Source organism: Monodelphis domestica, chromosome 5 (assembly GCF_027887165.1).
Source record: "Monodelphis domestica isolate mMonDom1 chromosome 5, mMonDom1.pri, whole genome shotgun sequence".
Lineage (NCBI taxonomy): Eukaryota > Metazoa > Chordata > Mammalia > Didelphimorphia > Didelphidae > Monodelphis > Monodelphis domestica.
In genome coordinates, this window is record NC_077231.1 from 25,431,673 (window position 1) to 25,458,166 (window position 26,494).

Consider the following 26,494-nt stretch of genomic DNA (forward strand, 5'->3'; position numbering starts at 1 on the left):
GGCTCAGCACAGTGCCTGGCATATATGTTTAATAAATACTGGTTGACTTGACTTAAAGTGTTATAAAATTCTAGGTATTGGTATTTCTACTATCCTACAATAATATTTTTCCTATTTGTTCATTCATTTGGCCAAACCTACCAAAGAGAGGAATTCAGGCAACGAATAAGACAGCCATCAACAAAGTCAATAAGCGTTTATTACTTTTTTGAACCCTTCCTTTATGTCAGAATTTATATTGAGCACCAGTTGCAAGACAGAGAGGGAAGTGCTAGGCAATCTGGGTTGAGTGACCAGCTAGGACGCATCTGAGGCTACATTTGAACCCAGGACCTCTCATCTCTCCACTGAAGCACCCACGCGCTCCTTAACCAGCATTTACTAATGCCTGCTACACGCCAGACCCATAAAAGGCGAGGACCGATCCCTGCTCTTCAGGAGCTCACATTCTAACGGGAGACCTCGATGTGCCTCCGACAAATAGGAGGTAATCTGGGGGAGAGGCGCTAAGGAGCAAGTCTGGGAAAGAAGGGTTTTGGAACCGAGGACGGGATTTGAGCTGAGCCTCGGAAATGACTGACTTGGACCACATGCATTGCTCTAAAGGGGCGTCTTCCATGTGCCCAGCACGGGGCTAAGACCCAAGGCTAGAAAGGAAAGGGAACAAGACCGTCCGGGTCCTCAAGGAGCTGACCGTCCAATGGGGGAGTCACCACGCAAACAGCTCCGGGACCAACAAGTTTTAGACGAGATAAATCGGAGATGATCAAAAGAATGGAAGGAGCTGGGGAAGGGCTCCCAGTGGAAGGTGGGATTTTCGCCAGCCTGAGAAGCTAGGAGGTGGAGATGTGGAGGCAGTCAGGGGAGGAGAGGGAGAAAGCCTTGGGCCCGGACGCCCAAGGAGCATCATCAGGGTGGAATAGGCAGGCGGATCAGGGTGGGAAAAGGACCGAGGTTCTGGGAGGGAGGGGAGCGAGGCATAGATCCCGGCGGGTTCAGGTGTTTAGGGGGTTTCTGGGACCCCAATGGGCTGCTTAAAGTTGGTCTGACCCTACAGTTCCCAAGGCAACGCCTGGGCTGGGAGGGGGGTGGCGCGGCACCGCGGAGGCTAGAGCAGGTGTGCGAGTGGGAGCCCGGGGGGCTGGGGGAGGGGAGGTGCGAAGGGAGGGAGACGCAGGCCGCGGTGACGCGCGGACCACAGGCCGCGGTGACGAGGACGCAGAGCGCGGTGACGTAGCGCGCAGGCCGCAGCGGGGGGGAGGGGGCGGACTCTGGGCCTTTCTTCCCCTTCTGGTTTTTCCCCCCCCTTTTCTCCCCTTTCCGGGTTTGGTTTCTCCCCTTTTCTCCCCCTTCTTCCCCTCCCCCCCTTTTCCCCCAGCCCCTTCCCCTCCCCCCCTCCCTGGCCCGGCCTGGCCCGGCCCCCTCCCCCCGCCCCGGGCCCCGGGGGAAACCCCGCTAAGAAGAACCCGCCCCCGGGAGCGCGCCGCCCGGACGGGCCGGAGCCGGAGCCCGGTGAGGAGGCCGGCAGGGCCCGGGCCCGCGGGAGGGGAGCGGAACGGGGCTGAGGGGAAGGAGGGAGAGAAGGGACGGGAGGAGTGAGGAGGGGGCGGCGTGCCGCACCCCCACCCCCTCCCGGGTGGGTGAGTAAGCGTGAGTGAGGGGCAGCGCGTGCGGCCCCTGGGGCCACAACAGTGAGGGTGGGGGCCCGGGGGCGGAGGCAGGTGAGGACGGGGACTTGTCTAGGGAGGGGATCCTCAGCGCGGGGCGGGGGGGAGGGCACCTGTGGCTGGACTGGCGGGTTGTTCCCTTGTGAAGAGCCCCCCCGTGGGGGAGGGGGGGTTCTTTCCTCCCCGTCCTGTTCCCCCTTGGGCAGAGCCCAGTAAGAATTGGGACCTGGAGGATCTGAGTGCTGGCAGGTCCTCCGGCGTCAGGGAGAGTTTTCCAAAGTGGTGTGTGCATAGGGGCAGCAGAAAAGGCTGCGTCTACACTGGCCCAACAATCCCAAGCCGTCAAGGGCCCTTCCAGCTAGTGGAATTCACTATGAGACTCTTCTAAAAACATTTTTGTCCCCTTCAGGGTCAGAAGTGAGTTCTTTAAATATTCCCCACCGGCTATTTCTGCAGCTCAAGCGAAGGTCATAGGAATCTAGTCATAGAGAGAAATAGCCAACTTCCAAGGCACACTGAAAACTCCGAAAAGATTTTAAAATTCATATCTAAATCGGATTCAGGTTAGTGTTTTCTTCATGGGGAAATCCTTCTGATTCTTGTCTGATGATGGTAGGCAACAAGAAAATTAGAGGACACATTGAGCTTTAATAACATTTAGGGGACTCCAGAGTCCCCCTCCCATTTGTTGGGACTTGTGGCATCCCCGAAAAAGTTCAGTAGTCTGATAGTTTTGATCTGTGTGGGATAGGCAACTCTTGGCATTGGTGCCACCTGGTACAATTGGTGACTTTTTACTCCTCAACCTATACATACTCTTCTTGTTTTACTGCCCTATGTCTTACACCTGTTAATACTACAAGTGGTTTTGGGGGCAGCTGGGTGGCTCAGTAGATTAAAAGCCGGCCCTAGAGAAGGGAGGTCATGGGTTCAAGTGTTACCTCTGACATTGCTTAGTTGTGTGACCCTGAGCAAGTCACTTGACCGTCATTACCTAATTTTTACTATTCTTCTGCTTTGGAACCAACAACTATTGATTTTAAGAAAGAAAGTGAGTTAAAATTTTTTTTAACCTTCAGGTTAATAGCTATCCATTAATACTGAAACTAGGGACAGCTGGGTGACTCAGTGGATAGAGAGCTAGGCAGTCCCGAGTTCAAATGTGGCTTCAGATACTTTTTAGCTGTGACTGACTCTAGGCAAATCTCTTAACCTCTGTTGCCTAACCCTTACCACTCCTCTGCCTTGGAACCAACACTAAGTATTGATTTTAAGAATAAAATGTGTTTTTAAAAAACTTAAAAACCTCTCTTCAGGCGGATAATGATCCATTTATACTAAAACCAGGGTCAGTTAGGTGTCTCAGTGGATAGAGGGCCAGGCCTCAAGACAGGAGGTCTTGGGTTCAAATGTGGCCACGTCACTTAACATTGCCTAGCCCTTACTGTTCTTTTTGCCTGAAACCAAAGGAGAGTATTGATTCTAAGATGGAAGGTAAGGGTGAAAAAACAAATAATTCTAGTAGTATTCAAGGAGAGGAAAAATCACAGTGGAAAATTGTTTAATCAATTGATGCTAAAGTGGCATTCATCCCCTTTTGCTGGCAGTTCAGGACAGGGAATCTTTAATTTCAAGGCTGATAGCCCAACTGCTTGTGTTTGACACTAAGAGCCATTCATACATGTGTTCAGCAAGTATTTATTGAATGTTTACTATATATGATGCAAAGTATTATTACTACATTGGGAGATGTGGTCCCCTAACTTTTTTCTGTAGTAATAAGCAATTTTGAAAATTCAACTTAAATTCAACATGTAGGTTTTGCTGTTAAGTGGGATTATAACAACAAAGGACAAATTGACCTAAATGCATAAAAATGAGTTTACTTTCTTAGAACTCTAGTCATGAGATTGAAATCTTGGACTGCTATTTTAAAGAATGGGTTGCCATCAGGGAAGTTAGATGGATAGAGAACCAAGCTTGGGTCTTGGGTTCAAAACTTTGTGACCCTGGACAAGACACCCAACTTCATTTCCTGAGCCCTTAATAGTCTTCTACCTTGGAACTGATTCTAAGACAGAAGGTAAGGGTTTAAAAAAAATGTATTGCCACTATTAGGGTTGTCTATTAATGCTTTCAGGTCTTTGTGGTTGCAAGGCAAAAGAGGTGAATGTGGTAGTATTTTTAGGGGCAGAATGCCTTCCATCACTCAAGATTTAGAATTTTACTCCCAGCCTCAGGGTCTTCCCTTGAACCTTGCTGGATTCTCTAATAAGAAAAATAACACTTCTCACTTCCTAGTGTCGGAAGGGTATTTAGTGATAGTGGCAGTAGTGGTGGTGGTAGTAATGGCAATGTGGGGTGAATACTGTTGAAAAAGGCTGACTTTCTTAATTTAGAATTTGAGTTTTACAGTAGAAGGAAGATGTGCAGATTTCCAGTGAAGTATGTATATGTTAGTCTTTTTTGGCTCATTTGGAGACAACTACTCAGAAACTTTACAGCTTCCTTCCTCATTTCCTCATGTCCCTTATCTTTTAAGAACAGCTTTCCCTAAAAATACCACTATGAATGGATATCTAGCAATTTTTACTTCTCTCTCATTTTCTCAGTCTCCTCCGTACCCGTTTTAAAAAATATTTTATAAACAACTTCCATTCAGTTTATAAGAATGGAAAGGAGAGAAGGCTTCCTGAGTACTTTGGGGTATCCTGAATTTATTATTTTATTTCTTGGCTCTTGGATAAAAACCTCTGTTACCTTTTTTTGGCCTGGCTAGAGTGAACTGAATGAGATTCCTTTTGGTGACTTGTCATTACCTTAACCTTTCCTCCTGCTGCTGAGGAAAGCAGCTTTCAACACTTTGTAGAGATTCTAGGAGCAGATCAAAGACTTTTGGAGAAACTATACAACAGTGAAGACTGTTGGGGATGTGCGAATAGAATTTGTGGGATGTTGTGCAATAATTGGTAATCAAAGCAGTTTTAAACAGAATTTTTTTAAACCCTTTTTTAAACCCCTTAACCTCTGTCCTAGAATCAATACTAAGTATCACTTCCAAGGCAGAAAAGAAGTAAGGGCTAGGCAAGTGGGGTTAAGTGATTTGCCAAAGGACATAGAGCTAGGAAGTGTGAGACTAAATTTGAACCCAGGACCTCCTGTCTCCAGGCCTAGCTTTCCATATGCTGAGCTAACTAGCTGCTCTGAGAAAGTTATGTTTTAAGGAAGAGGAAGAAAAGCTGTGTGCTAGGATCCTCACAATCCAACAAGTTTGGAGACTACAGATTTTTAGATTGTTTTAAATCCATTCCAGGAGACCAATGAGATGATGTTTCCATGGCAGTTGAAATAAGGCTATCTTATATTGTTGTAAATTCATCCATCATCTTATTAGGCATTTACAATATATTGAGCACTATGCTAAGGGAGATAGATACTAAGGTCATTAAGATGCAGCCCTTGTCTCCATGGAGCTCACAGTCTAGTGGGGATATATGTACAAATAACAGATCATAATGATACAAAATAGAGCATAAGGCAACATTGATCTGTTTATGTGGCACCTTTTGTGGAAAAAGGATGGGTGATGAGTACAACTTTATTTTTAATAAATGCTTTTATCTTTTTTTGACTGTGTGACCCTGGGCAAGTTGCTAAACCCTTTCAGTGCTCTAGGCAGGTCTATAAGGCTTTAAGGGGAAGAGAAGATTGATTCCACATTGATAGAGGGAGTTTCTTTATCCAGTAATTCCTTCTATTCATAAAATGACTGGTGTAGAGGCTATCTTTATTGTAAAGAGGAAGCAGATACGTTGTCTAATAGTTAGATTACTGGATCTGGGGTCAAGTGGCCCCATTTTCAGATTTCATCCCTGGCTGTAGAAATGTGGGTAATTTGTGTAACCTCTGTGAACCTGTTTTCTTTTCTGGAAAACGGGGATACTCATGATTTCAGCACCTATCTCAGTTGTTTTGAGGCTCAAATTAACTAATATATTTAAAGTGCCTTGCAAACATTAAAGTTGTTTTTAAAAAAATAAGCATTATTTCTGTGTGCAGGTTTAAAAATAATACAGATCAAATGATAACCAATAGATAGCCTGTATATATGCTCCATGTGATGCCAGGTTAACTAAAGGTCCTCAGCATGTTGAATGGACTTTAGGGTTTATGAGAGGACATGGATAAGAGTCCAAGGATTAGAAAATAGATTGTGATCTGCTTCTTTAGGGAGAATATCTTCACTGGTGAGAAAATAAATCCATTTAAATATTAAAGTGTAGTAAGGACATCAACCTGTTGTCCTATTTATTTCCTAAGGATGTCTTCTCAGTTTCTGAAAATGAATTGGAACTTCTCTCTAGCTTAGGGGCTAAATGTTTTAAAGTCCTACACCATATGCAGAAGTTGAATTTCTTCACTCCATAATCAGATTTGTTTAAAAGGGGATTTCTATTCTTTTTACCATATAGATGGTACCTATTGGCCTGTTTCATAAAGCACTTTCCTATTCAAACCAGAAATGAAAGGTTATGTAAGTATTCAGGATGAAGATTGGAGATGTTATGAGAAAGGTATCCAGAGATAAATAGAGGCTGCTTGGCAAGGACTCTAAATTTTGTCAGTTTTGAGTCTTGGCTTTTGCATTTAACAGTAGCTGTGTGATTTTTAGTTCCCTGTGGGCCTCAGTTTTCTTATTTGCAGAGTGAGCTAGAAGAGTTTATGACTGACAGTATCTATAATCTAGGAAGTAATACTTGAAAGTGCTACATACTGATTATTAGAAAATGGAAGATGGTTGTATGTATATGTTCAAGCACAGTTGGTGAATCTAATTTTAGAAACTCCCCTTATAGCCATTGGTTTTGGTGTGTTCCTTCAACTACCTCTTCAGCACCCCCCATTAAAAAAATTCCACATAAATTCCTTTAATAGTTGGCCTTAATTCTTACAGTTGTTGCCAATTCGGTCTTATGGCACCTGTTTTGAGGCTTTTATCCTTCTCTTCATTAAAGTTCCTTTGTCAATTATTTCTTTTTTTTTAATTATTTACATATACAATATATTTTTTCAATGAGCGAAAAATAAATCTTTTCTCCCTCTCACTTCAACTCCCCACCAAAAATGAGAGCAAAAGAAAAACAAAACTCTTAGTTAAGCAAAACAAATTTTAGCACTAGCCATGACCAGAAAAAGTCTCATTCTGCCCTCTTGAGTCCATCTTCCTATCAAAAAGTGGGTAGCAGGTTTTATCATTAGGCCCCTGGAATTATGAGTGGTCCTTACACTGAATAGAGTTTTAATTCTTTCAAAGGTTTGTCTTTGCCATATTATTGTCATTGTATAATTTGTTCTCTTTATGTTTGCTTTAGTCAGTTTCAGTTCATAATAAGACTTCAGATTTCTTTGAAACTGTCCCCTTCATTATTTCTTAAATCTACAATAGTATTCCATCACATTTATGTACAATAACCTTGTTTATCTGTTCTCCAGTTAATGAGTACATCCTCAGATTCCCATTCTTTGCTACCTACAAAGGAGCTATAAATATTTTTGTATTATCTTTTGTTATAATTTGCTTTTTCTAGGACTAATTTCTTACTTAATCTACCATCCCTCTAATTCTTTTTTTTTCTTCTTTCTTCCCTCTTGAATGAAATGTATTTTCATACCCAATTATATACATATGTATATGTATTCTTTCCTCCTTTGACCAGTTCATATGAGGGGAAGGTTCAAGTGTCATCTGTTGCCCTCACCCTGCCCTGTTTTTTTTTTTGAGATGTATAATTGTGCACCCTGATCATGTGTGATAATTTCTCCCAACATTTCTTGCCCTTCCTATCATCCCAAGGGTATTTCTTTTCCTTTCTTTCTATTCTTTTCTTAAGGCCCTGAAGACATAACAGAACCTCTCCCAGGCATTGTCTAATTTGTCAGACTCCCTCTGTGACACTTGATGTTGATGAGTTTCAGAGAGGACACATGTATTACCTCGTATTTGAATATAAGTTGTTTATCCTTGTTAAGTCCCTTATGATTGTTCACTGATATTTCTTCTTACTCCTGTGTTTGAACTTCAGAGTTTCTACAGTTTTGGTCTGCTTGGGAGTTCTCTATTTCATTAAAAAGTCCCCCCCCCAATTATAATCGGTTTTGCTGAGTAAATTATTATTCTTGCCATAAGCCTATAAGCTTTGTCTTCTGTAATACACAATTCGAAGCTCTCTGTTATAGTGGTGACTCCTAAATTGTATGTGATCCTGGCTTAGTATTTGAATTCTTTCATTATGGTTGCTTTCAATCTCTTTCTTTCTTTGATTATTATTTTTTTTGTCATGGAGTCATTGACTGTTATTTGGTTCACTTGAAATTTCAGAGTTTGTTGTGTGGGCAAGATTTTATACTTCTAGTGCCAAGGTGTTAATTTCCTTTCCAATTCTTTCATAGCTCTATTTTTTTTTTACATTTTTCTCCCATTAAAAAAATAAAAACATCTTTTAACTAAAATTTTAAACTCTTAATTCATTCAATCCTTCCAGAATTCTAGTTGAATTTGTGCTCAAGCTATGCTTTTCTTTGAGGCTTTTAATTAATGTAGATGTTTTGGAATCATTCTTTTCCTCTGGATTTGGATTATGAGCATTCTTATCACCATAATTGGTTTTTATGATGGGATTCCTTTTTTTTTCATTTTTCTTTTCTACCTTTTGACTTTGGACTTGATTCTATAGCTGGGCTCTGCATACTTCTGGAGGGAAGGTCACTGCTGTTTCTTTTGTTGCTTCCTTGGGTATTGAGCATTGTGTTATTCCAGGTACTCATGAACAGATTAGTCTGGAGCCCTGCAAGCTTTTAACATTCCTAAAGAAATCTGATCCAAGAGAGCATCTGAATGATCTCATTCCTCGTCCTTCTCTAACTGTCCAAGTTCTTGACCTGGATTTAGGTTTGAGCCATAGTAGAGTACAGTGGACTCATCCCCTGTTAGTCAGTTGGGAAGTTCTGCTGGTTCAAAGTAACAGAACCATAGGCTTCAGGCTAGGAGCTATAAATGAGACCTTGCTCTGCTCCTGGGATCTGACCCACACTGCTACTGCTTCTGAATTTACTTCCTTCTCAGTGCAGTAGGCAGGCCAGCAGCTCCCTACCCCAGAATGCCATCTCTGAGGACAGGTCCCTTTCTAAAGCTGCTGTGGATCTGTGACTTCACACTGGGTAGTGGTTGACAAAGTTGTCAGTTGACACCTTTTCTGTTCAAAGTACTCTGGTATGTATATCTTGGGGCACATTGGCATGAGTCTTGGCTCTTCTGACCCTGTGCACAGACTCTTGGCCTCCTATCCCCAGTACCTGCAGATCTCTTTATGTTGACCTGGACTGGAAAAATGTCTCATTGGTATTTTCTTGGATTTCTTTACCAGAATTCGATGTGGTACATTTTTAAGTTCATGTGGAGAAGTTTAGGGGTGAAATCTCATTGTACCGATTCCTGCTACGCAGCCATCTTGGCTCTGTTTCCCAATCCTTAAAACAGCTTTGGATAGAAAATATCCATTAGACCTGTAATTCATTCTGTTTTGACATCTTTTTGAGTTCTGTTAGATTTTTCCCAGCATACATATCTTTCCTCCACTCCTTAATACCTTTTAAATTGGTAGCCCTTAATTAAAACAACCTCCTGAGGTCTTTTTAGCCCCTCTTTTTGAGGTGAAGCTTATAAAAGGAAAAAAAATTGTGGTCCTACATAAATCCAGGTGTACTCTGTGTTTCTCTGCATTTTTATCTCTAAAGTCTCTTGTGTTGTCAAGGTTGTTTGAGATTTTCCAGATGGTTATCCCTGTTCTACATTTCTTCTGATCTCTTTTCTGGTGTCTTCTCCCATTCATTTTGAAGGAACTGATATTGGGAACTTAGACTTACAGAGAAAAAGGATATGGTTTGACCATTCACATGTTAGGCTAGAAATTTACAATAGTCAAACCAGCTTCACCTGGATTTAAATCATATAGTAATCCAGAGTTGGTATTGTAGTATGCTGGAACAAAGGCTAGACAAAGAGTAAGAGGACTGAGGTTCAAATTTTGTTTTTCTTATTTACTGTTGTGACATTGGGCAAGTCACTTAGTATAATTGGGCCTGTTTCTATACATGAAACTGTGTATGTAGAACTTCCTTTTTTTTTTTGAGAACTTGCTTTTCAAGTACATAATAAATGTATCTTGTAACTTTTAAAGTTATCCTGTTTATCTGTAATCCCTCCTGTTTTCTGTTTCTTTTTTTTTAATCTCCTTCCCTCTCCTGCTTCTCCCCCTTATCTCTCTCACCCTCTCCTTCCACCAAAATAAATAGGAAAACAAAACCTTTGTAAAATGATGATATGTGCTATCAATAAAAGCAATTCCTAAGTCAAGTCAAAGAAGCATTTATTGAAGCATTTATTAAATGTCTACTATGTACCAAATATTTGACTAAGCTCTGAAGATATAAAGCTAGGCAAAAGATAGGCCCAGTTCTCAAGGAGCACAAAATCTAATGGGAGGGGGAAACAGCATGTCAACAACTAATGTACAAACAAGATACATATCCACATATTTATAGATAATAAATTGGAGATAATCTTAGAAAGTACTTAAAAACAAAAACTCTTACCTTCTGTTTTAGGAATGATGTTAGATATTGGTTCCAAGGTTGAAGAGAGGTAAGGGCTAGGCTAAATTAGAGTTGTGACTTGCTCAGGGTCACATAGGAAGTGTCAGTCTGAGGTCAAATTTGAACCTAGGACTTCCCGTCTCTAGGCTTGGCTTTCTATTCACTAAACATATCTAGCTGCCCTTGAGAAAGGGTTATTGCAAAAGATGTGACTTTACCTTGAAGGAAGTTGGGAGGTAGAGATGAGAAGGGAAAGAGTTCAGGCATAGAGCATAGCCTGGAGTTAGGAAAGAAACAGAAAGGAAGAGTGTTAATAGGTTGAAAAGTACTGGCCATACAAAAAAAAAGTATGCCTTAGCCTGCATCTTAAGTCCATTACTTCTCTCTCAGGAGACAGGAGCATACTTCATCATCAATACCTTGGAATCATAGATGGTCATTACATTGACCAGTTTTTATGGGCTTTTAAAATTATTTTTTTTCTTTACATTGTTGTTATTATATATATATATCCCTGGTTCTTTCACTCTCTGTCAGTTCAAATAAGTATTGGTTTTTCTGAATCTATCCTTTCCATCATTTGACACAATAATGGCTCATTTATATTTTATTACATTTTATTTAGCTATTCTCTAATTTATGGACACCTCCTTAGTTTGCTTCCACATGTAATTTTTTTTCAGTTTTTAGTTTTTAGGGTTTGTTTTGTTTTGTTTTTTGGTCAAGCAGTTGGAAGCTGAGGGATATGAACAGAAAGAGAGAGAGGGTCCATTATATTAGGGTCAGGAGATGTTCAGCCATCTACTGTAGGTTTTGGAAAGTATCCCCCACAGATATAGGGCCCTATTGTATAAACAACCTATATGCAGGAAAAATAGGAAACATTTGGGAGGGGAAGCTCTAAAATTAAGAGGGGTTGGGAGTGTCTTGCTGGAGACTTTTACTTGAGACTCGAAGCTGGGGAAGCCAGGAGGCAGAGATGAGGAGGGAGAGTATGCCAGCCTTGGGGAACAGCCAAAAAAAAATGCGGGGAGCTAAGAGGTAGAATGTTTTGTTTATAGAGCCACAAGGAGGCCAGTGTCACTGGATCAAAGAATAACTGGGGGGGAGTAAGATGTAAGAAAACTAGAAAGGTGTGGGGGTTGTGGAGGCACCTAAGTTCTGAAGGGCTTTGAATGCAATCAGGATTTTGTATTTGATCCTGAGGGGGTAGGGAGCCTCTGGGATTCATTGAAGAGGGAGGTGACGTGGACCTGTGCTTTAGGAAAATCATTTTGGCAGTTGAATGGAGGATGGATTGGTACGAGGAGAAACTTTTGGCAGGTAGACTCCACCAACAGGCTGTTGCAATCATCTGGGTGTGAGGTGATATGAGCCTGCACCAGGATGGTAGAAATATCAGAGAAAAGAAGGGGTCATGTTGGGGAGATATTGTAAAGGTGAGATTGACAGGCCTTGGCAACAAATTAAATAAGGACAGGAAATAGTGAGGAATTGTGGATTATTCCTATTGTAAACCTGAAGAACAGGGAGGGATGGTATTGCCCTCTACACTAATACAGAAAGTAGGAGTGGGAGAAGGTTCAGGGGAAAAGATAATGAATTCTGTTTTGAATATGTTGAGTTTAAGATTTCTTGAAGATTTCTAGGGAGAGCAAGATAGCTCAGTGGATAAAGAGTCAGGGCTGGAGACAGAAGGTCCTGGGTTCAAATTTGATCTCAGATACTTCTTAGCTTTGTGACCCATGGCAAGTCATTTAACCCCAATTGCCCAGCCCTAATTGTTATTCTGCCTTGAAACTAGTACCTACTTTTGATTCTAAGACAGAAGGTAAGGACTTTTAAAAAAAGAAAAGATTTCTGGGTGCCTAGTTTGAGATGGAAATATGAGATTGGGAATCAGTAGAGAGATTAGGGCGGGATAGGTAGATTTGAGAATCATCAGTATAAAGTTGATAATTAGTCCAGGGAAGTTGATGAGACCACCAATTGAAGAGAGAGGTGAAAAGAAGGTCTACCACAGAAACTTGTGGGATACCTTTGGTAAAAGGGTGTGTGTGATCTGGATAAGGATCATCCATTAAAAGAGATTGAGGAGTGGTTAGATAGTGGAATCCAGATATTTTCAAAGAGAAGAACCAGGAGAGAGTGATATCAAAATAAAAAGGGTGATCAATAAAGACTGCAGAAAAGTCAAGAAGAATGAGAATTAAGAAAAGACCTTTGGATTTGCAGTTAAGGGGTCATTGGTAACTTTGAAGAGAGCAGTTTCAGTGGAATGCGAACATTGAGGCTGGATTTTAAGGGGTTAAACGAGAGGAAAGAGAATGGAGATACCTATTGTAGATGGACTTTTCAAGGAGTTTGGCGACAAAGGGCAGAAATGATATAGGCTGAGATGGAAAGATCTAGTGAGGGGTTTTTGAGGTGGACAACTCTTGGGCATGGTTATAGGCATAGTAAAGGAACCAGGAGTCTGAGGGTAAGTGATATAGTGTAAGGATGACAGTGGGGAAATCTGTTAGAGGAGAGAATGGCATGGGATTGTTTGTGCAGGTGGAGGGATGGACCTTGATAAGGAGTAAGACAGCTCAAAGATTTAGAAACTGAGAGGATGCCCATCAGTTGAAGAATGGCTGAAGTTAAGGGATATGACTGTGATGGAATATGTCGTGCTGAGAAATGATGCAGAGTGAAGGGAGCAGAACTAGGAGAACAGCATTCACTGGAACAGCACTATTGCAATGGTAGTGAACTGTGAAAAACTTAGAAGCTTCGAGTAGCAGAGACCCAGGACAATTTCAAAGGACTGATGATGGATATTTATTCCAGTCACCTCCAGATATAGATCTGATGGATTCTTAAGTGTGATTGAAGCTTATTGTTTTCTTCTTTATTCTTCTTGCCTTTTTGTCCTCCTCAACAGGACTAATGTGGAAATGGTTTTCATGACTTCACATGTGTAATGAGTCCTGTATTTCATGCTTCCTCAATGGGTGGGGAGGAGGCATGGAGAATTTGAAAATTAAATAAAAAGAGAGGCCACTTTTTCTTGTGCAATGTGGGCGAAAGGTTTTTTGATTTTCTTCACCTGTGTTCAGCAGAATGTGTGTAGAAGTGAAGGTGGGGGATGATAGGAGTTATTCAGGGGTCAAGATGTAGGAAAGAGGAGTGGCTAGTGCAGGGCAGAAGGCTTGGGAGAGAACAGAGAGAGAGGGTAAAAGAAATCCTAGGTAGGTAGAAAAACCAACTGATTGGTCAAATACAGGGATTTTGAAATTCATGAACTTAGAAGGGGTGTGTTTGTGAGGAATGACAAGGTCAAGGATATGACCATCTTTGTGTATAGTGTTAGATTTAAAATGGTTGAAGGCCTTAAACTGTAACTGTTAAAAGAGTGATGTTGTAAACTGTAGTGAGTTAACATGGTGGAAGATATAAATTGTGATAGATATAAGAGAGGGTGAGTAAAATTTGACCGCAGAAAATATGTTTCACTACAGTGTCTTGGTTTTTAAATCAAATATAAGGTGGTCGCCAGGGAAATATTCCCAATTATTCAAATACCCAAGTCAACTCGGTTTTATAGAGATTTTAATTAATACAAATGTGGAATTAAAGAAAAGAGAGAAAAAGGAAATAAGTATGAAGGGCCTTAAGCCAACATGGCCTAGACCTGAGTCTTAAGAGAGAGAGGTCAGTCAGTCAGTCTTTTAACACTCACCACAAGGTCTGTCTAAGCAAGGATTCTAGTGACACCAGGCCAGCTCCATCTCAGCTGACTTCACCAGAGAGAGTTCCAGCCAGAGACTGTTCCAAAGGGCCTCTCTCCAGAGCCTCCAGAGGGACAGAGTCCCCTCAGAGGAGCTCCAGCGAGACCTCCTTAGAGATTGTCCTCCAAGAGCTTCCCTTCTCCAGAGCCTCTCCCAAGTGATCCTCATCAGAGATCCTCCAAAAGGATTTTTTTCCTCAAGAGATTCTGCTTTTTCTTATATAGGGGTTTTTCTCCTATGTTACCTCCCCTAAGTCCTTACATCTACCAATCACTGTAGACGTTTTCCAAAGGACTGCCCATCTGAATTCCTGCTAAGTCGACTAATCTCCTCAGTATGTCTGAACCAGTGAAAACACAGCTCAGTCGACTAATCTCATTAAGAGAAAACTTGCCCGACCCTTTTAGGTACCTAGCATCTCACTGGATCAATTCTAAAAAACAGGCATGGCTCAAAGAACTCCTTGCCTTATTATAAGCATGGGTCCAAGTACTTTCATTGTTTAGCAAGGAGTTTTCTCCCCTAAAGCAGGGTGGAGTAGAGGTCCTCCCATTTCTGATCCTGGCAAGTTCTCACATCAAAATGGGGAATGTTCCCAGTAGGGAATTTGTTCTAATGTAGGATTCCTCAATGTGGAAATTTTTAACATTCACAAGTCTGAGAAATTTCAAGATTTACAATAGCTGAGGTAAGGTGGAGTAATTTTGGGGGACATTATTCAAATTACTTTTCTGAATGACTAGACTGATTCACAGCTTTATTTAACAGTGTACTAATGTTTCTATTTTCATACAGCCCCTCCAGCATTTGTCATTTTCCTTTGTTGTCATCTGTGCCAATCTGATCATGTGAAGTAGAACTTTGGAGTTATTTGATTTCATTTCTTTATCAGTGACTTGAGAATTTTTTTCATATTGCTGTTGAGTGATAGCTTGGGTTTCTTTCTTTGAAAACAGAGTTTATGTCTTGTAATAATTTTATCTTTGTGGAAGTATTAAATGGACCGTTTCTAAGGTCCATTTCTAGTTCCAAGTCTGTGATACTAGTTGATGAAATTTTAGGTTTGGGAGTTTTTGAAACCACTTACTAACCTCTACAATTTTACACATGAGGAAGTCAGAGATTTTGACTTTCCTGAGATTACAGGCTGTTAGTGAAGGAGCCATATCTTTTTTTTGATACCTAATCTAGAGAGCTTTTCAGTATACTTCATTCTGACCTTTTTTACAATCTTCCCCAGTTGATGGTATTTGATGTTCTTGATTTTTAGATTTTATAAATCTTTGCTTACCTGTCATGGTGTGACCCTTCTGAATAGTAGAATTCTTTTAGGGGCAGCTAGATGGCTTAATGGATAGAGAACTTGACCTGGAGATTGAAGGTCTTCAGTCCAAATGTTGCTCCATACCCTTCCTAATCATGTGACCCTGGGCAAATCACTTAATCTTCATTGTTTAGCCCTTACTACTCTTTAACAATGTCTTGTAATTTACTGATTCTAAGACAGAAACTAAGGGTTTAAAAAAATAGTAGAACTCTTATATTCTCTTGAAACAGTTTTCAGTAGGAAAATGGTACAGAAAATGCAATATAAAACCATTTAATACTTCAGGCTTATTTGAATTCAAAATTCTTATAGGTTTTTTAAAAATAGAATTTTGTTGATATTTTTTCACTTAGATTTACCTATATCACCTACATTTTCTATTATATCTTTCTTCCAGCCCCTTCCAGAGAGCTATCACTTTATACTAAGAAAGAGGAAGAAAAAAAATACAGCAAAACTAACAAACCTGTAAAAAATATGCTGCCATGTGCAGTTCTTATCCATCATCCCCTTATAGATTTTAATATTAGGAATTTGCAGTTTCTTTCATGGTTTCTGGCTCTATTTTATAGCTGGGTTAGGGCCTAGAAATACTTGGGTCCTAGATGTCACAGCAGGAAGCTTTTAAGTAGGAAAGATCAAAGACTTGGTTATTTGCTGAGGTCTGTTGCATACTGATGAATGAGTTTGTGATGGTGAGGAAAAGAAGAACCTTATCAAAATTTCACTTGATCAAGAGACCACTCACATGCTAATGGTTTGAGTCCTTGGAGGTGGGCTCTGACATACAATACACTTTTCTTCTTATGTACAGATGGAGAGAAATTGTTTGAAAAGAAAACTGAGTTCCCCAATCACATAGAGCCTGTCCTCATAATTTCATTATAATATTTAAAAATAATGTGTCTCAATCACTTTTCTTTTCATAGGGTACTTCCTTTTTTAAGGTGGGATCATTGATTTCACTAAATGATTGGTTTTCCCAGGTCCACAAGTTAGTTTTTTCCATTTTTCTGACAACTGAAAATAAACTCTTGGAAGGGGATATAGATATATTTTTTTAAACATTATTTTATTTGGTCATTTCCAAACATTATTCATTGGAAACAATGATCATTTTCTTCCCCCCCTTCCCACCACCTCTCCCATAGCCGACGCACGATTCCACTGGGTATCACATGTGTACTTGATTCGAACCCTTTTCTGTGTTGTTGGTATTTGCATTAGAGTGTTCATTTAGAGTCTCTCCTCAGTCATATCCCCTCTGCGGAAGGGGATATATTTTAATTATGAGTTGTGCGTTTTTTTGACCTTTAGTTACAGTTTAATTATGAATGTGTTTTACCTGGTATAACCTATGTTAGAAGAGTTGAGTAACATAGTAGCAGCATTTAACCCACATGTCAAGGAAAATTGGCTCTCATTTAATTTGGACTACTGTGCTGTAGGTTGCTGTTCTTTCTCTAGGATCTACTATTATTTTTATTTTATTTTAATTTTTAAAAACTCTTTCCTTCTGTCTTAGAGTCAATATTAAGTATCATTTCCAAGTCAGAAGAGAGATAAGGGCTAGGCATTAGGGATTAAGTGATTTGTCCAGAGTCTCACAGCTATAAAGTGTCTGAGGTCACATTTGAACTCAGGATCTCCTGTCTTCTGGTCTGGCTGTCAACCCACCTGACTTCCCTAATCTGCCTTTATTTTTGTTCTTGTCCAACCCCCTTGTTTTCAGGGTTTTAAAAATTTGAGGTTTTCCTTTGTATCTTCATTCTTATCCTATTTCCCTCTTTACTTCATTATAAATTAAAAGTTCATTCAGAAGTAAAATTTGCTAGGACTGCAGTCTCTTCAGTATGATTCTTGTTAAATTCCTATATTAATTGTTTTAAAAATATTTTATTATTTTTATTTATTTTTTATGGGATTTTATTTATTATTACATTATCTATTATTATTTTACATTTTATTTAATTAGTCAATTTAGAACATTCTTCCTTGGTTACAAGAATCATATTTTTTCTCTCCCCTCGCCCCACCCCTTCCTGCTGATGAGCAATTTCACTGGGTTTTACACGTGTCCTTGATCAGAACCTATTATATCTATGTTGTTGATGTTTACATTAGGATGATCATTTAGACTCTAAATTTTAGAGTCTACATCCCCAATCATATCCCCTTTGACCCATGTAATCAAGCCGTTATTTTTCTTCTGTGTTTCTACCCCCACAGTTTTTCCTCTGAATGTGTGGATAGTGTTCTTTCTTGTAAATCCCTCTGAGTTGTTCAGGATCACTGCATTGCCACTAATGGAGAAGTCCATTACATTTGATTGTACCATAGTGTACAATGTTCTCCTGGTTCTGCTTCTCTCACTCTGCATCAATTCCTGGAGGTTATTCCAGTTCCCATGGAATTCCTCCACTTTATTATTCCTGTGAGCACAGTAGTATTTCATCACCAACATATACCACAATTTGTTCAGCCATTCCCCAATTGAAGGGCATCCCCATATTTTCCAATTTTTGGCCACCACAAAGAGCGCAGCTATGAATATTCTTGTACAGGCCTTTTTCCTTATTATCTCTGGGGTATAAATCCAGCAGTGCTATGGCTGGATCAAAGACAGTCTTTTAAGGCCCTTTGTGCATAGTTTCAAATTGCCCTTCAGAATGGTTGGATCAATTCACAACTCTACCAGCAATGCATTAATGTCCCAACTTTGCCACATCCCCTCCAGCATTCATTACTTTCCTTTTACTGTCATGTTAGCCAATCTGCTAGGTGTGAGGTGATACCTCAGAGTTGTTTTGATTTGTATCTCTTTGATTATAAGAGATTTAGAACACTTTTTCATGTGCTTATTAATAGTTTTGATTTCTTTGTCTGAAAATTTCCTATTCATGCCCCTTGCCCATTTATCAGTTGGAGAATGGCTTGATTTTTTTTTGTACAATTGATTTAGTTCTTTGTAAATTTGAGTAATTAGACCTTTGTCAGAGGTTTTTATTATGAAGATTTTTTCCCCCAATTTGTTGCTTCCCTTCTGATTTTAGTTGCATTGGTTTTGTTTGTACAAAACTATTTTAATTTAATGTAATAAAAATTATTTATTTTACATATTGTGATTTTTTTCCCTCTAACTCTTCCTTGGTCTTAAAATATTTCCTTTCCAAAAGATCTGACAAGTATACTATTCTATGTTCACCTAATTTACTTATAGTTTCCTTCTTTATATTCAAGTCATTCACCCATTCTGAGTCTATCTTGGTGTAGGTGTGAGATGTTGATCCAAACCCAATCTCTCCCATGCTGTCTTCTAATTTTCCCAGCAGCTTTTATCAAATAGTGGATTTTTGTCCCCAAAACTGGGATCTTTGGGCTTATCATAGACTGTCTTGCTGAGGTCACTAACCCCAAGTCTATTCCACTGATCCTCCTTTCTGTCTCTTAGCTAGTACCATATTGTTTTGATGACCGCTGCTTTATAATAGAGTTTGAGATCTGGTACTGCAAGGCTTCCTTCCTTCATATTTTTCTTCATGATTTCCCTTGATAATATTCTTGATCTTTTGTTCTTCCAAATGAACTTTGTTATGGTTTTTTCCTAATTCAGTAAAAATGATTTTTGGTAGTTCAATGGATATGGCACTAAATAAGTAAATTAGTTTGGGTAGGATTGTCATTTTTATTATGTTAGCTCATCTGACCCAATTCCTATATTAATTGTAAGGAGATGTAGCAGTCTGCACCTATCTATGGACAAGGGAAATAGTTGAAATGTAAAGATTGTATTAGAAGAGTCTCAGTCTTGCGCATGGCTAGTAAAGCCTCTAACCCATAATCCCAATTTCCCCCAGGTTAGGTGCAAAATCAGGTTTCTTTGTGTTCACCTGGCTAAGAAAAACCACACCTATACCTTGTTGTTAACCAATGATAATCATCCCTTTGTATTGTGTATATTTGAGTATCAAAGACATTAAAAGGAGAGCCACAGCAGTCACCTCCCTCTCTTCAATCTCACCTCTCACCTATGCCTGTCTTTGCTGGAGGGCCAAGCTCCATCTTTAATTTCTTTCCTTCTCTATCTCTCTCACCTGGGACCTGGCCTTGGGCCAGGCACCTTTCTTTTCCTATGCTAATACCTAGCTCTTTCTAATTCATCCTATTATCTTCACTTTGTTCTCTCAGGGGTAAGGTTCTTGTTTGGCTATTAGCCCAAGGAACCTAGGCTAATTCTCTCAGCTAAATTCTCTATCATGTCTCCGACCTGAGTGGTGGTTAATTTTGGATCACTGGATGGATCCTGCCTTTGAGTTGTCCAGAGATCGGAGTTTTGCTGTGGCTCCATTGTAATCAATACGGCCTGGTTTCTGACTCATTTCTGCCATCTCCTACCTGGCTCCGTCACCCCCCCCCCCCCCCCCAATCCAATCTACTATCCTTTCTCTCTCTCTCTCCTTGAGGCATTCGAAGAGACTGTCTCAGGAGAAAAGAAAGAAAGAAGGAGCACTAAAGACTTAATTGAAGACATTGCTCCAAATAATGATTTTGCTGGTTGTTTTGCTTACAGACTAGCTCTATACCTTGTGTGAAACATTATTTTGGACTGAGAGACAGTGAGATGTTAAAATGAATCTAGCACCAGGTCTGGAGTCAGGAAGAATTGAGCTCAAATTTAGTCTCAGCCACTTCTCAGCTGTATGACCCTGGAGAAGGCACTTAACCTCTTTATGGGCGTAATACAACTTACTTCCTAGATCTGAGATAATATTTCAAAGTGCTATATACATGTAAGCCCATTTGGGCTTATTTTTCATTGGGCTAATAATTTCTATACTAAAGAAACCATTTTGGGACCTATCTCTTCCATCCATTATCATTTAATTTAAAATAGTAATATATTTAACATATAATAGAAGTATATGTCCATCCATCATTATTTTGTACCTTTAAGAATTGTACAGCTGTGATTGTGTGACTCCCTCTGTGGACAAGCCAATTAACATTAAAAGATTACAATCAGGGTTTTTTACCCCATTTCCTTTGCTTTCCCTTCAGATTGTTCTAAATCCTGATGCCTGTGATATTGAGAGAGTGCAGTTAGTTACCTTTCTTTTCCTTTCTTCCTCATCTAAGTATTGAGGTTAGACTTTGTTCTAAGAGTATCCACTCTTTTTGGTTTTCAAGCAGGCTTATTGAGGGAGTAAAGTCAGAGCTACAGAACTGGGAAATTTCAGTGAACTAATCTTATTTCTGATGCTGAATTCACTGTGGCCTGAGTTCATAAGATTCTGGATTAGTTATTCCATATATAAAATGAAGGTAATGCCATTTCTTTGTATTTCTCTGAATTGTGAGGGCTTGATTCATGCTCAGCACAACTTTTCCAAGAGATACAGTATGGCTGCGGGGCTGAATACAGGAGTGTTGATTTAAAATGTAAAAACTTTCTAATTAAAATGTAAAAACTTCCTTTTTGATGCACTTAATGGGCTCTTAGATTAGATGCATTATTTTGTTGTGGCTATTTTTTTTATCAGAAGTAATTCAGAAAAGTACAATCCCCTCTTTCTCCCTCTAGATATTTGTAAATATTGAGTAGTTTCCATGTCACTGGACTTCTCTGTGGATGCTACCAAGAAGATTATTACACATTCTCAGATTACTAGTGTCCTTAAATAATGTTCTCTGGTGCTACTATTATATACAATATACATTAGTTTTCCCCCTCTCTTTTATTTATTTATTTTTATCTTTTTTATCTTTATTTTATTTTAATAAATTTCCACATAAAGTTTTCTGAAGTTATATGATTCATGCTGTCTCCCTCTCTTCTTCCCCTCTGGTGCTACTAAAAGAACTGATTGCAGCTTCAGGATTGATGTTATGGATAGAGAGAAGGAAGTGCCTTATTTCTCCCTTTTCTTCACCCCAATCCCCTATCTTTTTTCTCTCTGGAATGAATGTTGCTCTCAGTAACCATTTTCTATATCTTAGCTTCCCATAGATTGGAAAATGGAGATGTTTCTCTTTTTCTTCTCATTGTCTTTGGTGGGCTAAGAAGATTTAGCTCTAGAAGTGATTCAATTAGTTTATATTTTATTGGTTATAGAACAGACCCTTCAATGTTCCAGAATATAAAGTGCTTTTAATGCCTTCTTTTTTGCATCCATTTTTTTCAATGTTAACTTGCTTTTCCATAGAAGAACATACATTTAAAAAAATAATTTCTTATTTTTGTTGATAACCTGTTTAATATCCTATTCATTTTGAAATATGTCTCCTTGCTCCCTTTCCAAAGATTCAAAAAGACATTTCAGTAAGAATCATCCAACCCTATCAGCTGTGTCTGCCAGGATTTGCAGTGTTCCACATCCAAAGTCTCCTTCCTCTCCAGAGAAGGCAGAAAAATTTAGCTGTATAGTTTTATTAGTGCCCTTTGCCATAGATATGCTAGATGAGGCCCACATTAGGATTCTGGTTTTTTGGGGTTTTATATTGAATCTACTCATTTACTCTTATTGTACTCTCTTACCTTTGTTCACATAATACTGTTGAGATCCTGTCAACAATTTTGATCTCTGTGGCTCTTCCTCATAGTTCACAGAATGACTTTTTTTTTTAATCCCTTACTTTCTGTCTTAGAATTGGATACTAAGTGTTGAATTTAAGGCAGAAGAGCAGTAAGGGAATCACACAGCTAGGAAGTGTCTGAGGACAATGTTGAATCCAGGACCTCCAGATTCCAGAGCTTATTCTTTATCCACTAAGCCATCTAGCTGCCCCTCCAAGAAATTCTCTTATTCTTAATCTTCCAACTGTAAAAGCTAGCCCATTTTGAGATCTAGTATTATAGTTGAAAGTGTAAGCAGTTGTCTTCCCATTGACATGTCTCTGTTAGATCATGTATTTTTCTTAGCTTGACATAAAAAAACAAGATCTCCCAAGTCATATTTTAATAAAACCACTTCCAGAGTGATTCTTATATTGGAGAGCAAAGAAATCAAGGAAATTGTAGGGGAAATGAACCTTAGTGTAGGATATAGTGGAGACAATACTGGCTGTGTGTCTCCTCAACCTCTTTGAGCCTTTGTTTCCTCTTTCATAAAATGGGTATAATAATACTTATACTTGTATCATAGGGAAGTTAATTGTGGCTGTCAAATGAGTTATAGGTGGTATGATAGAAGGAACACTGGATTTAGAGTCCAAGTATCCAATTAGGTTCAGATAGCAGCCCTGATTGCCTGCAATCATGGGCAAGTCACTTTACCTATTTGGGTCTGTTTCTTCATTGGTAAAATAAGAAGGAATAGTCTCTGAGTTGCCTTTAAGCTCTAAATCTGTAATCCTAATATATATAAGGCACTTTGAAAACTTTACAACTGTAAAAATTCCAGTGTTTTCTAGCATTAGGAAAGTCAGTCTATGAAGAAAGTTGACACCTAGCATGGTAGCCTGAGAAATGGTCTTGGATTTAATGTATATGATTAAAAAATTATTTTTGCTTTACTGAAAATGATTTATTAAAAGAGGCAGAAAGAGACAGAAAGAAATGAGAAAAACCGAGAAATGTATGTGATTTAAAAAAAAAAAGTATCAACCTTGCCTTTTGCTTTTTGTTATGTTCTTTTCTGAATATATACCTTCTACCTCCCCTAACCTGAGAGACTTTCTTTATGACAAAAATTAAAACAAAATTACCCTCCTCCCCACCAGTTCAGATAAACCAGTCAGTGTGTCTGCCATATAGAACAGCACATGCAGGATTCCATCCCATCTGTAGTGAAAAGAAGTACAATTGCTATCGTGCCAGATGTCTCTTTCTCTCTGGCTAGCCCTGGTCATTTTCATTCTGTAACTTTTATATGGTTTTTGTGTTCTTTCCATTTATATTGTTGTCATATATATTGTTTTCCTCATGCCTTCCCATGTTTAGAATTAAAAAAAAATGTTTACACTTAATTTGAGGTAGGGATCTCCAGGTTAGGAACTTTCTCTCTATATAGCTAGGTCCCTTCTTTGCAGAATGTAATTTTTTTTTTGGAAAATTTTATTTAATTAGTCAATTTAGAACATTTTTCCTTGGATACAAGAATCATATTCTTTTCCTCCCCTCCCTGCAGAATGTAATCTTACCATGTACTCTGGGGGCACAGAGAGATTGTCTCTTCCCCTGGCCACACAACTATATGGGTCAGATATAGGACATGCAGCTTCTCATCTTTTTCCAAATTTCTCATATTTGTTGTATATTATAACATAGTAGTAATACTAACATTCCACAATTTCTTTAGCCATTATGCAGTTGATGGCCAAAGTGTTCGACTGCAACAAAAGTGATGTTATAAGTATTTTGACATATGATTGGTACACGATTTCAAAGAGAAAAGTAGATCCATGAGTTTAGGGAAAGAACAAATATAAGCTGGAGAAAGCTTTTTCATCCACCATTTATGCTATGTAGTAGACTGGGTAATGTTCGCCAAACTTTTTGTTCATGCAACCTTAGCAATAAAAAGTATTTGAGCATACATCCCCAATGTGTGCACATTTACTTATTTGCTCCAATAATGGATCTCATTATCGTACTAATATGTGTGTACATTATAAAACTGACACAGTCAGTTGGGAAGTCATTAGAGTTTCAAGAACTGACATGATCAGAGTTATATTTTAGAAAGATTCCTAGGCAGCTGAGTGAAGGATGAATCAGTGTGGGGAGAGACTTGAGGCAGGGAGGAGGTCAGTTAGAGGCACTCCTAGAAGTAGTTGTGTGAAAGTTGATGAGGGCGTGAACTAAGGTGGTGGCTCTATGAGGACAGAGCAGAGGCTAGAGAACAATGGTGTGGAGATAGAAACCACTTGGTTTGGCAGTTGATCTCATGCTCAAGATGAAGGAGATCAAGTAGTTGAAGGTGACACTAAAGTTGCTCACCTGGATAACTGGAAGGATGATGTTGCCCTGGATAGGAATTTTCAGAGAGCTGAGTTTGAGAGAAAAGATAGTAGCAAGAAAGTAACTCATTCGTTCCTCTTCCTTCTGGGCAGCTCACTCTGTCTCACCCAAAACAAAAAAGGATAATAGACCTCTTAAAGTCAGCAAGCATTTTTTTTTTAAAGTTAAGTTAACTTATTTAGTCAATTTAGAACATTATTCCTTGGTTACAAGAATTATGTTATTTCCCTCCCTCTCCTCCCCCCACCCTTCCTGCAGCTGATGCGCAGTTTCATTGGGTTTTACATGTGTCCTTGATCAAAACCTATTTCCGTGTTGTTGGTGTTTGTTTGCCTTAGGATGTTCATTTAGAGTCTACATCCCCAACCATATCCTCTCGACCCATGTATTGAAGCAGTTATTTTTTCTTCTGTTTCTACTGTGGTTTCCTCTGAATGTGGATAGTGTTTTTTCTCGTAGATTCCTCCAAGTTCAGATCACTGCATTGCCACTAATGGAGAAGTCCATTACATTCAATTGTATGTGTACAATGTTCTCCTGGTTCTGCTCCTTTCACTCTGCATCACTTCCTGGAGGTTGTTCCAGTCTCCATGAAATTCCTCCACTTTATTATTCCTTTTAGCACAATAGTATTCTATCACCGACATATACACAATTTGTTCAGCCATTCCCCAATTGAAGGGCAGCCCCTCATTTTCCAATTTTTTGCCACTACAAAGAGCACAGCTATGAATATTCTTGTGCAAGTCTTTTTTTTATTATCTCTTTGGGGTACAAACCCAGCAGTTCAGCAAGCATTTATTAAGTATTTACTGTGTGCCAATGCACTGAGGATTCAAAGAAAAGGAAAAATAAAAACCAAGCTCTGACCCCAAGGAACTTTCTGATCAGATGGCATGAGGACACTGTACAAGCAAGTTACCTACAGGATAGGTTGGAAATCAACAACAGAGGGAAAACATTAGCTTCATAGGGTGTGGGGGAAGATTTCTCACAGAAGGCTGAATTTTAATTAAAACTTGAAGCCACAGAAGCCAGGAGGTGGAAACAAAGTGGGAAATCATTCTGAGCATGAGAGATCACCATAAGGTGGTCTTACTACTGATACTGGCCCTCAGGAGAGCCTACTTTCCCAGAAGAATTCACCATGACCTGGGTGTACAGATTGGGTATGTTGGAGGGGGAAAGAATTTTCCCATTGGTATATGCACAGCTGCTGGTGTGGGTACATAGTTGGGCATTTAGATGATAACTGCCCTGAAGACCAGCACCAGGTTTGAGTCCCACCTTTGATCTTTTGTAATTCACTTGATCTCTCAGTCCCCCTAGGAACTCTTAAACTATATAGAGTATTTGCTGTAAGTCCTATATATATATTTTTTTTTTGAGGTCCTCAATTTTATTTTTTAAATTTTATTTAATTGATTAATTAAGAGAATTCCCCCATGGTTATATGATTTATGTTCTTTCCCTCCTCTCCTCCCACCCTCTCCTGTAGCCAACATGCAATTCCACTGGGTTTTACATGTGTCATTGATCAAGACCTATTTTCATATTATTGATATTTGCACTAGGATGATCATTTAGAGTCTATATCCACAATCATATCCCCATAGACCCATGTGATCAAGCAGTTGTTTTTCTCCCATGTTTCTACTCTCACAGTTCTTTCTCTGGATGTGGATAGCATTCTTTTTCATAAGTCCCTCGGATCATTGCATTGCTGCTAATAGAGAAGTCCATTACATTTGATTGTACCACAGTGTGTCAGTCTCTGTGTATAATGTTCACCTGGTTCTGCTCCTTTTGCTCTGCATCTATTCCTGGAGGTCGTTCTAGTTCACATGGAATTCTTCCAGTTCATTATTCCTTTTAGAACAATAGTATTCCATCACCAACAGATACCACAATTTGTTCAGCTATTTCCCAATCGAAGGGCATCCCCTCATTTTCCAATTTTTTGCCACCACAAAGAGAGTGGCTATAAATATTTTTGTACAAGTCTTTTTCCGTATTATCTCTTTGAGGTATAAATCCAGCAGTGGTATGACTGGATCAAAGGGCAGACCATCTTTTAGGGCCCTTTGTGCATAGTTCCAAATTGCCATCCGGAACG

At 39.3% G+C, this 26,494-nt stretch overlaps 1 protein-coding gene across 13 annotated transcripts in view; it reads left to right on the plus strand.

Moving 5' to 3' along the window:
- The first annotated feature begins 469 nt into the window (after positions 1 to 469).
- Positions 470 to 26,494, plus strand: part of R3HDM2 (R3H domain containing 2) — a 178,140-nt gene continuing 152,115 nt past the window's right edge. For 8 of the 13 annotated variants that reach the window (XM_056797789.1, XM_056797799.1, XM_056797795.1 and 5 more), the window contains exon 1: positions 1,255 to 1,512. The gene's annotated coding sequence lies outside the window, so the exon portion shown is untranslated. Of the gene's footprint in view, positions 809 to 1,254; positions 1,513 to 26,494 lie in introns of those variants that run through there. The other 5 variants (XM_056797793.1, XM_056797794.1, XM_056797792.1 and 2 more) reach the window with 4 other exon arrangements.